This window comes from Mobula hypostoma, chromosome 10 (genome assembly GCF_963921235.1).
Source record: "Mobula hypostoma chromosome 10, sMobHyp1.1, whole genome shotgun sequence".
Taxonomy (NCBI): domain Eukaryota; kingdom Metazoa; phylum Chordata; class Chondrichthyes; order Myliobatiformes; family Myliobatidae; genus Mobula; species Mobula hypostoma.
In genome coordinates, this window is record NC_086106.1 from 25975388 (window position 1) to 25986638 (window position 11251).

Genomic DNA, 11251 nt, shown 5'->3' on the forward strand with positions numbered 1-11251 from the left:
GACTCACCGGGGAGCACAGCCAATATAATCAGCAGAGAACACAGGAATCTCATGCTGTCTGGCTTCAAACTCGATCGAAAGACAGTTTCTTCCATTAATGTATTTGTCCGATATTGAACAGAAAAATCAGACCTGCGGCGTATTTCACCTTGCGGAAATCTAGGGGTGTTGCCTTGCCAATGGCTTGATTGGCTGTGAGCACCAAATTGATCCGGTCCGACCACCAATCACAGTTAAGTTTGTTTCAATTCCTCTGGCTGTTTTGGCTTCCTTTTATAATCCTTTCCATCTCCTATTTCTCTGTCGCCATGTCCCTCTCTCTTTCACACATTTACAACCTCACCCACTGTTTCCCACAATCTTTCCTCTCCTTCCCACACTCCTTCCCCTCCTTCATTCGTTCTGTTCCACTTCACACATCTCTCTCTCTCTTTCTCTCTCCCGGTCTCTTTCTTCCTCTCTCTATGCATTTCTCTCGTTCTTTCTCACATAGTATCAACATCGCTCCCAGACTCTCCCGCATTTATCCTCCGTATCTCTTCTTTGAGGCTTGTCTTTCTCCATTTTCCTCACCCTAACTCTGCCCACCGCGGACAACACCCACGCACACAGATCTCACTCTCAATAGCTTTCGCTATGATAACTCTTTGGCTGCCCCCCACCTCCTCTCCCTCTCTCTCTCTCTCTCTCTCTCTCTCTCTCCTCCCCCCCTTCTCTCTCTCTCTAAATGCTTTCTCATCACATTCATTCCTATATTCCGCTCTCATTTCCTCCTGTGTCACTGTTTTCTACCATCGATTTAGTTCAGTTTCACTCGCGTTTCTTTCCTCTATCTCATCCTTCATTACACTTTGTCTTTCCCTCTTTCTTTCCTTCCTGTTCAATTGTTCTCACAGCCCCTATATTTCTCACCATATCCTTCCTTCCCTCTCGTTCTCTGTCTTTCACTTCTCCTTTCTCTCGCTCGCTGCGTCTACCTCTCTCTCATGCTCCTTCTGTCCCACACACTCATCTTTGGTTTTATTTATATAATAAGCGGTAGATTGCGCTATAGGCCCTTCGGGCACTTCGAGCTTTACCTCTAGCGATCCCAGACCCGACCCTAATCACAGCACAATTTACAATGCATTATTAACCTACTTACCAGTACATCGCTGGTCTGAGAGCGGGAAAAGGGGAACCCGGAGAAAGTCCGCGCATTCCGAAGGGTGGAAGTACAGACCCTTTACTGAGGCGCAGTAATGCACCACCGAAATCCGACGCCCGGATCTGTAAATAGCATCGCACTAACCACTGCGCTACAGAAGCTGTACTGCACTCTCTCTTCCCCTGAGTCTCCCCTTTCCTGTTTCTCCCTCTTTCCCTATCTCCCGTTTTGCTTACTGCTCTGTCGATCACCATCTCTCCCGCTCTCTCACTTCTTCATTGCTCGTAAGTCTTTCTGCGCTCAGCCTTCTGTTTCCACGAACGGTGCTGTCGCCTGACTCTTGTGGATGGACCAGAGTTGGATGAAAATTCTGCAGATGCTTAAAATCCAAAGCAACACACAAAACTCTGGAGGGAGTCAGCAGGTCAGGGCGCATCTTGGGAAAAATGTAAACAGTCGGTGTTTCGGTCCGAGACCTAGGGCAGGACTGGGGAGGAAGCAGCGTCATGCCCAAGTCAAAATGTGGAGGGAGGGGAAAGCGGCTGGCTGAAAGGCGATAGGTGACACCGGGTGGCTGGAAAAGGCCAAGAGCTGGAAAGAAAGAATTTGATAGGAGAGGAGAGTAGACAATAGGAAAAATGGAAGGATAAGCATACACGAAGTAAAAGGCAGGGGAGAAAGAGTAAAAGGTCAGGGTGGGGAATAGAAGAAATTATATGGGGAGGTAATTTGTTCAATTGGAATAAATCATCGATATTCATACCATTAGGTTGGATGGTACCTAGAAGGAATGCAAGGTGTTGCTCCTCCGCCCTGAACGTCGCCTCATCCTGGCGCAAAGAGAGGCCATGGATCGAGATGTCAGAATGCGAATGGGAATCGGAATTAAAATATTTGGCCACTGGGAAGTCCCGCTTGTAATGGACGAAGTGCAGATGCTCGACGAAACGGCCCGCATTTCACAGTGGCTCTCACCAATCTAGAGAAGGACGCGTCGGGATCATCGGACACAATAGAGGACCCAAGCAGATTTGCAGATGAAGTGTTGTTTCACCTGGAAAAACTGTTTGGGGCTCTGAATGCAGGTGAGGCAGGTACAGCTCTCAACCCACTTGCAAGAATAAGTGCTGGATGAAGATTCGTAGGGAGGAGGAACGAAAAACCATAGCGGAAAGAGCGATCCCTGCAAAAGCAGGGGGGCAGGGAAAGTTAGTTAGGTCCCTTTGGAGAGGATGGAGCTAAGTGCGCTTGCAAAGCGAGCGGCCATTACATTCCTGGTAAGTTTTTTGAAAAGGTCCCTCGTCACACTGCTGGACTGTGGGCTGAATTGCACAATGATACACGACGGAATCAGGCACAACATAGTCGGAGATATTTTTTCTTTAATCGCTGTCCGGATATATCCAGAGAACCTGAATTTCTGACCGGACTGTCTTCCGACCGGACTTCGTCTCTAGTAATGAATATTGTCAAAATTGTTTTCAGAGATTTACTGGAATGTTGAACGTAGCACAGACTGGCTGTGCCAGATTCCGAGGAGTTGCAGGACAGAGACACTGTCGACAGCCAGATCAGCCATGATCTTACTGAATGGCGGAGCAGGCTCAACGGACCCGATGGCCTACTCTCGCTCCTATTTCTCATCATCTTATGTTCTTCCCTTCCACGGTCATTAATTCCCACGAATTCTGAGTTACCGAAATTACCCCACTCATTCCTGTAACAAATCCTGGAGAGCGTGATTGGCGCAGGATCCCACTGACCGTATAAGACACGGGCGCGCTGACTAATGAGGAGGAAACTATCCAGACAGAACAGCCATTAAGATCAACAAACAACATAAGTGTGTCATGGTGACCACATTAAAGTCAACAACATAATTTTATGAAATTGTGACCCGGGAGAAGGTAATTACGTCACGTTAGGACGAGCAGAGACTCGGGGGAGACAAGTGCCCTTTCTCTCGCACCTGATTGGTAATTTGCTCAAGATAAGCCTTCGACTCGAGAGGGGCGTTGGCTCTGGGTAAGCTTCTCTTAGCGTTTATTTACGTGTAAGCTTCTCTTAGGGTTTATTTACGTGGTGTAGTAAATTGCTGTTGTGTGTTTTTCACGCCAGATGTTGGAGCACTGGGAGATGCAGAGTTTCCCGGGGAACTACATCTGCGTGGTATGCATCTGAGTGAAGCTCCTTGAAGACCATGACACGGATCTAGAGCAGCAGCTGATTGACCTTCGGCTTAAAATTCCGAGAGAGAAAACGATCAATCGGAGTTACAGGGAAGTAGCTACCACGAAGCTGCAGGAGGCGAGTAGCTGGGTACCTATCAGGAGAAATGGAAATATGAATAGGCAGTTAGAGCAGAGCACCCCTGCGGCCATTCCTTTCAATGATGAGTACATAGTTTTGGGGGGTAACGCTGTAAGTTATCCTGGTTACTCTATTCACTGTTTATTGATCTGATCGGCATAGCTCACATTCTCAGTAAACTGAGTACGAAACATTGCAAAGAAATAAAATGGCAAAGGAGAGACCTTCCATCTTGCGTCGTCCCCTTAGTTAAAGGACAAAGGACTCCCTTTACTCGAAGCATGTTCAATGAAGCGTCATTCGGGGTGAAGTGTCTCTCCTTTGAGCAGATGATTCAGGAGGTTCGATGTTTAGAGGGCCGAATATGCTGTCTACCGAAAATAAACATACTGTATTGATTTAATGGTTTGGATCTGTGTTCGAAATTACAATGGTATGAGAGCCGAGTTGGCCAACGAGTTCGGAGAGGAGAAATTGGAAGTACATGCTGGCAGGGATGACAGCAGGGCAGCAATAGCGTGAGTTTCTGGGGAAAATGAGGAGGGTACGGGTTAGCTGGATCCAAAAATGAGGAAATACACAAATGGGAAAGTAGTGCAACCGTGGCTGACAAGGGCAGTCAAGGCTAATGCAAAGGCAAAAGAAAGGCCATACAACAAAGCAAGAATTACTCGGAAGACAGAGGATTAGGAAGATTTTAAAACCTTACAAAGAGCAAGTAGAAGAATCATTAGGAGGGGAAGGACGAAATATGAACACAAGATAGCAAACAATATCAAAGTGGAGAGTAAAAGCTTTTTCAAGCATGTAAAAAGTAAAAGTGAGACGAGCGTGCATATAGGAACACAAGAAAATGAGGCCGGAGAAATAATGCCAGGGGTCAAGGTGATGGTAGATGGATGAAATGAGTATTTCGCATCAGTCCTCAATGTGGAATTCACTAGCAGTGTGCGAGGGTGTGAGGGAAGACAATGTGAGTGCAGATACAATTACAATGGTGAAGGTCCTCAAAACGCTGAATGACAGAAGGGTATGTAAGTCATCCGGACCAGATTAACTGCACCCTCGGGTTATGAAAGAGGTAGCGGTAGAGATTGCGGAGGCATTAGCAAAGAGTTTTCAAAATCATTGAACTCTATGTCAGTGATATAGATGATGGAATAGATGGCTGTTTTGCCAGGTTTGCAGATGATGAAAAGATTGATGGAGGGGCAGGTAGTTCTGTGCAAACAGGTAGGCTATAGACGGACAGAAAGATTGGAGGAGATGGGCAAGAGAGTGGAAGATGAAGCACAATCTACGAAAATGCATGGTCATGCACTTTGATAGAAGAAATAAATGTGCAGATATTTTGAAAACGGGAGCAAATCCAAAAATCTGAGATGCAAAGGGAATTGGACGATCCAAGTGCAGGTAGAGTCCGTGGTGAGGAAGACAAATGCAATGTTGGCATTCATTTCAAGAGATCCAGAATACTAGGGCATGGAATTAATGCGAAGGCTTTATAAGACACGTGTGGCCTCACCTTGAGTATTGTGAAGAGTTTTAGGTACCTGAATTAAGAAAGATGTACTGGCATTGGGGAGGGTTCAGAGGAGGTTCACAAGGATGACTCCGGGAATGAAAGGCTTATCATACGAGGAACGTTTGATAGTCCTGGGTCTGTGCTCGCTGGAATTTGGAAGGAGGGGGGAATCTCATTGAAACATTTCTAATGTTGAAAGGTCTAGATAAAGTAGATATGGTTGGGATGTTTCCCGTGTTGGGGGAGTCTAGGACAATAGAGCAGAGCCTCGGGATAGATGGATGCCTATTTGAAAAAGAGATGCGGAGAAATTTCCTCAACCAGAGGGTGGTTAATTTGTGGAATGTATTACCACAAGTAGCTGTAGAGGCCAGGTCATTGGATGCATTTATGGCAGAGCACTATCGGTTCTCGATTGGCCACGGCATCAAAGGTTACGGGAAAAAGTCATGGGGAGTGAAACTGAGGAGGGTATGATTGAATGGCGGAGCAGTTTTGATGTGGCTTCCCCTCTGTCTTATTGTTTTATAGCCTTATGCTATCTTTACAAATGAGCAGGTGCTTACAGACTCTCGTTTTCGCTCTCTGCCATTCCCGCGTGTCTTCTCCTTGCAGTTTGTAACCTTGCCACGCAATCTCTCCGTCTCTTCTTTCTCCCCCTTAATCACTCCTTCTCACCGGTTTCCTGACTCATCTCCCCTTACTCTCGTCCGCCCTCTTTACCATTCTCTTTATTTTTTGTTCTTCCTCTTTTTCTCATTTATTCCTCTCTCTCTCTCTCTCTCTCCCACCACATCTCCACTTCCTGAATTTCTCCATTCCTCTTGCCTTCCCCTCTCGGTTCTCTCTTTGCTCTGTCTTTCTCTGTCCTTTTATCGCTTTCTCTGTCTCTGTCTCTAAGTAAATCTATTCTATCCTTCACTCATACCATCGCATCCTGCCGTCAACCGTACACAACACTTCAACACCCCATGTCTCTCTCACTTAGTCTAACATCTCCGCCTCTCTCTCTCTCCCCTCTCTCATTCTCTCTCTCTCTGCTTATCCAATATGCCAGCGCAATGATCCCTTGATAATGTTTAAGCAAGTTCGAACTTTTTTAAGTGATTAGTAAATACTAATGCACTCCTGCACGCTACTTCGGAGGATTTGAGTCGATTGAAATCACAGAGAAGATATTTGTGTTTTAAAAGAATTACATGTTAGAGTGGGTGGAGACTTTGGAAAAATAGATGCCGGTGTTAAAGGCGAGGTAATCTGGAATGATCGGTTTTCACTTTTTCCTGATTATCGTAATTGTGGATTCCTGGTTACTGCGAGCTAGTAATGCATCTAGTCGCCATGTCTCGCCTACATGGTTAGAAGAGTAGGAAGCTACCAGAATTTGTTGGTATTTAATTGAATTCGTTCTTCCTTCTACCAGTAAATGTCCCTCGTGCCACTGGCTGCAAAACAAGCCCAAAGCATGATCGATCCACCCCCGTGCTTAATAGTTGGAGAGGGGTTCTTTTCATGAAATTCTGTACCCTTTTTTCTTCAAACATACCTTTGCTCAGTGCGGCCAAAAAGTTTTATTTTAACTTCATCAGTCCACAAGACTTGTTTCCAAAAATACATCGGGCTTGTTTAGATGTTTCTTTGAACCTTTTGAATAGAAGGTCTGTTTGGAGAAAAAAAAAAGGTGCAGAATTTCATGAAAAGAAGCCCTCTCCAACTGTTAAGCACGGGGGTCATATTTTGGGCTTGTGTTGCCGCCAGCGGCACGGGAAACATTTACTGGTAGAAGGAAGACTGAATTCAATTAAATACCAGCAAATTCTGGAAGCAAACATCACACTGTCTGTAAAAAAGCCGAAGATGAAAAGAAGATGGCTTCTACAACATGATAATGATCCTAAACACACCTCAAAATCCACAATGGACTACCTCAAGAGGAGAAAGCTGAAGGTTTTGCCATGACCCTCACAGTCCCCTGACCTAAACATCATCGAGAATCTGTGGATAGACCTCAAAAGAGCAGTACATGCAACACCGCCCAAGAATCTCACAGACCTCGAAACCTTTTGCAAAGACGAATGGGCGAAAATCCCCCAAGCAAGAATTAAAAGACTCTTAGCTGGCTACAGAAAGCGTTAACAAGCTGTGATACAGCTAAATTGGGTATTACTAAGTACTGACCATGTAGGGTGCCCAAACGGTTGCTTCGGGCCCTTTTCCGTTTTTGTTATTTTGAAACTGTAAAAGATGGAAATAAAAAAGTTTTCTAGCTTAAAATATTTAAAAATGTATCATCTTTAACTTTATGCCTTTTCGAAATCAGTTCATCTTTTACTCGCTTAGCTATTCACAGTAACAGAAATCTTGACCGGGGTGCCCGAGCTTTTGCATGCCACTCTACAGGAATAGCTATCTGGCCCATCGAACCTGCGGATGATCTGGCCTTAGACTCATCTCCACCAACCTGCCATTTTTCCTCAACCCTTCACCGCTGCTATGCAAAAATCTATTCAGACTCTTCTTTTATATATTTCCTGAGGCAGTCTCCACTGCTTCGTTGGGCAGAAAATTCCACAGATTCACCATCCTCTGGGAAAGGCAGCACCTGTTCATTTCCGTTCCACATCTTTTCTCAGGAATTTTGAGGCTATGTCCGCCTATTCCTGTCTCACCTACCAGTGGAAACTGCTTCCCTGCTTCTATCTTATCTATCCCTTTCATAATTTATGTATTTCTGTAAGATTACCTCTCATTCTTCAGAATACCAGCGAGTACAGTCCCAGAAGACTCAAAGTTTTCTCATATTCTATCCCCCTCATCTTTGGAATCAAACTGGTGAACCTCATCTGCACTGCCTCCAACGCCTGTACACCCTTCATTAAGTAAGAAGACCAGAACTGCACGCTGTACTCCAGGTGTGTCCTTACTAATACCCTATACAGTTGCAGCATAACCTTCCTGCTCTTAAATTCAATCCCTTGCCAGTACCTCCAGTTGAACTCTGTGTGTTTTCATCCTGGCCGTCATTCTGCAGTCTTGTTCTCTTGTTTGTGCTCCTGTCCCCGCCCCTGCTCTACTCTGGCCTCTGTATCACTGAGTACTCCACCGTTACCTGTTTCGCATTATTGCCTGTATTATTGCTACCGTGTCTCATTGTGCTCCACCTATCATCTGCATCTCTGTATATTGTTCAGTGTATTTTGGTCCTGTGTTTTACCCGTTTCCTGCCAGATTGCGCCAGTGAGTTTTCCTATTCTGATTTTTTTTTTATTTCTCTGGATGTTTTCATCTCTGCCTGAACTTTGATGCTGACTTTGTTTGCACCTCCGGATTGGTTACTCAATAAATAGAACAGTGCGCACAGTACTCGGTCAGCGACTGGGTCCCTGCTTCAACACCTTCACATCAGCAAAAACGGCGAACATTCCATTTGCCTTCTTGATAGCCAGCGCGGCTGCAAATCAAGCTTTTTTTGTTTCCTACACAAATACTCCCAAGTCCCTCTCCACAGTAGCATGAGGCTTTTTTTTTACAGATTGAGTAATAATTCGCTCTTCCATTATCCCTTCCAAAGTGGGTGACCTTGTATTTACCAATAGTTACCGATATTTGCCAAGATCCGCTGGACTGTTCCCACTCACTTATCCTATCTGTATCACTCTGCAGACACACCGTATTTTCCGCACAATTTGTTTTCCACTGCGCTCGTTATAACCTTAAATAACTGCAGGAAGTTTGTCATTTTCTGCTGAACTGATGCTGCGTCTGCCTGGGTGATCCATTTCCTCTTTAACGATAGCTTCAAGCAATTCCCCAACTACAGATGTTAAACTGACTGGTCTATAGACATCTTTTTTTTTCTGAACAGTGACGTGAAATCTGCCATCTTCCAATCCGCCGAGAACAGCCCAGAGTCCAGAGACACTCTCTCTCTCTCCTGACGAAGGGTCTCGGCCTGAAACGTCGACTGTATCTCTTCCAATAGAGGCTGCCTGGCCTTCTCCGTTCCACCGGCATTTTTTGCGTGTTGCTTGAATTTCCAGCTTCTGCAGATTTCCTCGTGTTTGATTTTTAAAAAATACATCTTCAAATGCTTTTTCTTCGCAAACATCTACAAAAACAGAGACGTGCCTTAAAGAATGAACGAAAACCCCAAAGTCACCCCCCCCCCCATCAGCTCCCCGCTCCCGCGCGCAAGCGGCAGTAAACAACGATCCCAACTCACCCCACCAGCAAAAATAAACGGACATCGGTACCATCACCGAGCCCAAGCGTGTGCTAAGCAATAGCAAAGACACAGACCAAAGTTACCCGAAAAGCTTCGCATTTCATCCGAAATTCGACAAGGGTTGTAAGGGGGTTTCGACTTTTATGTTACTACGGAGGCTAATTAAAATGGCGTCTTGTTATGTTAATCTGGGGAATGCGGCTTTGTTGTGTTAAACGCTGAGAAATTTTGCGCTAGCAGCTTGCTTTTCCTCTAGAGTGTGATAAGTAAGTGCTATTAACCAATTGGGATAGTTATTATGGTTTTGGTGTATTTGAACATACTGTATGCGCAGGGTTTTGGGGCAGAAGGTGGGAGAGCGAGACAGAGGATGGACCAGGTGCTGTGAGTCCGCTAACGGGGTTGGACCCCGAGCGGGACGTTCGGCGAGGAGACGGAGACGGACTCGTGTGGAGGGTCTGGTCGACCACCGTTGTTGGTCCCAGGCGGCCGGTCGAGGTGGTCCGAGGGGGTCGCAGGGTGAAGAAGAAGGTCCTTGAGCTCCAACGGTTTTTGTGCACGAAGAGATTGAACTTTGATAAGTGTGGCGCCTTTTATTTTCCCTTTATATTTTATTCTCTTTTAATTATATAGTTCCAGTAATATCTATAAACTGTAAATCATTTAATTGCATCTGGTGTATTGTCTGTTATTTTGGCGTGGTGGGGTACCTCACACAGCATCCACACAAACGAATTACCCAGTTTGCCGGGGCCAAGTCTGTTTCCCTAGACGACAGCGAGCCGAGCGACCCTGAGGGTGGCCGGGGGGGCTACAATAGGTTCTCTCTCGCTCTCCCTGGCAAGGGAGAGGGAGGTGTCCCCCATTTTCAAAGCGAGCGGGAGGCATAACAAACCTCTGGTTTCAAAAGTCCGTTTCGTCGCTTTTTTCAAGCTCTGTGTCCCAAGATCCCAAAGACCTCGGATCTTCGGGCCCACGGCGAAAGATTTTCCGGCCTCCTCGACGACCCACGAGTCTCCTGCGGTGCACTGTCCGTCAGTCCGCCCGTCTCCACAGCCCCGAGATCTTAAGCTCTCAAACACGATCGAGATTCTCAAGCCAAACCCTTAGCATGTCGAATAACAGCCAGTTGTGGAATCCCGAGAACGAGTCCCATTCCCGCAAAGAGCCGAAGCCTGCGTCTAACTCCAGGTCAGGGTCTTCCAAAGAACCCTGAAAGGGAAAAATAAAGATATTAAAGGTAGAAATAGAGCTGTTTGATAAGTTCAATAATTGCATTTGATTCCACCAAATCACGGCAGTTCCACTAAGTGTGTAAAAAAATCTTATCACTAAACTCCCTATATTAAAAGAAATCTATTTCCTCTCTCTTTAAATCTATGACCTTCGGGTCTTAATCTTATAAACTTACCTATGTGTTCTGGCTCACGTATGAAATAACAAAAGGAGTTGAAAGCTGAAATGCGAGGAAAGTTGAAGTATTGTTTATTTAACGGAATGCGAGTGCACAGGGGTACGACAGCCCAGTGCATACAGCAGCATCCGAGCAGGAATTCCGAGAAAGTTTTTCAATTGGTCAGTAAGGGTTTACACCGTTTTGTATTTATCAGACCAGGATGGCCGAGTGGTTAAGGCGTTGGACTTAAGATCCAATGAACTAATGTTCACGTGGGTTCGAACCCCACTCCTGGTAACTCATTACCCGTTTCGCACTGACTTTTTATGAGCAAGCGTGTATCGATGCATATATTTTTCACAGTTTGGAGGCCAATCATGATAGGAGCCATCCTACTTCCGACGCATTCCACCGTCGCCAACCTCGCCAATCTCAGAAGAATGAAAAAGCGGACGCAAGGCCTAAAAATGCCACGATCCTTCAATTCGATTGTAAACCCCACTGCTTTCTGCAGATGCTCAAAATCCGGAGCAAACCAGACAAAATGCTGGAGGAACTAAGTAGGTCCGGCAACGTCTATGGAAATGAATAAAACAATCGATACTTCGGGACAGTTCGTTAATAAGGTCTGTAAAGGAAGGGGGAAAG

General features: G+C 45.6%; 1 non-coding gene across 1 annotated transcript; it reads left to right on the forward strand.

Annotated features, from left to right (window-relative positions):
- Window positions 1-10817: 10817 nt before the first annotated feature.
- trnal-uaa (transfer RNA leucine (anticodon UAA)) lies at window positions 10818-10900 on the forward strand. Its single transcript has one exon. It is a non-coding gene; the product is annotated as a tRNA-Leu (tRNA).
- Window positions 10901-11251: the final 351 nt, after the last annotated feature.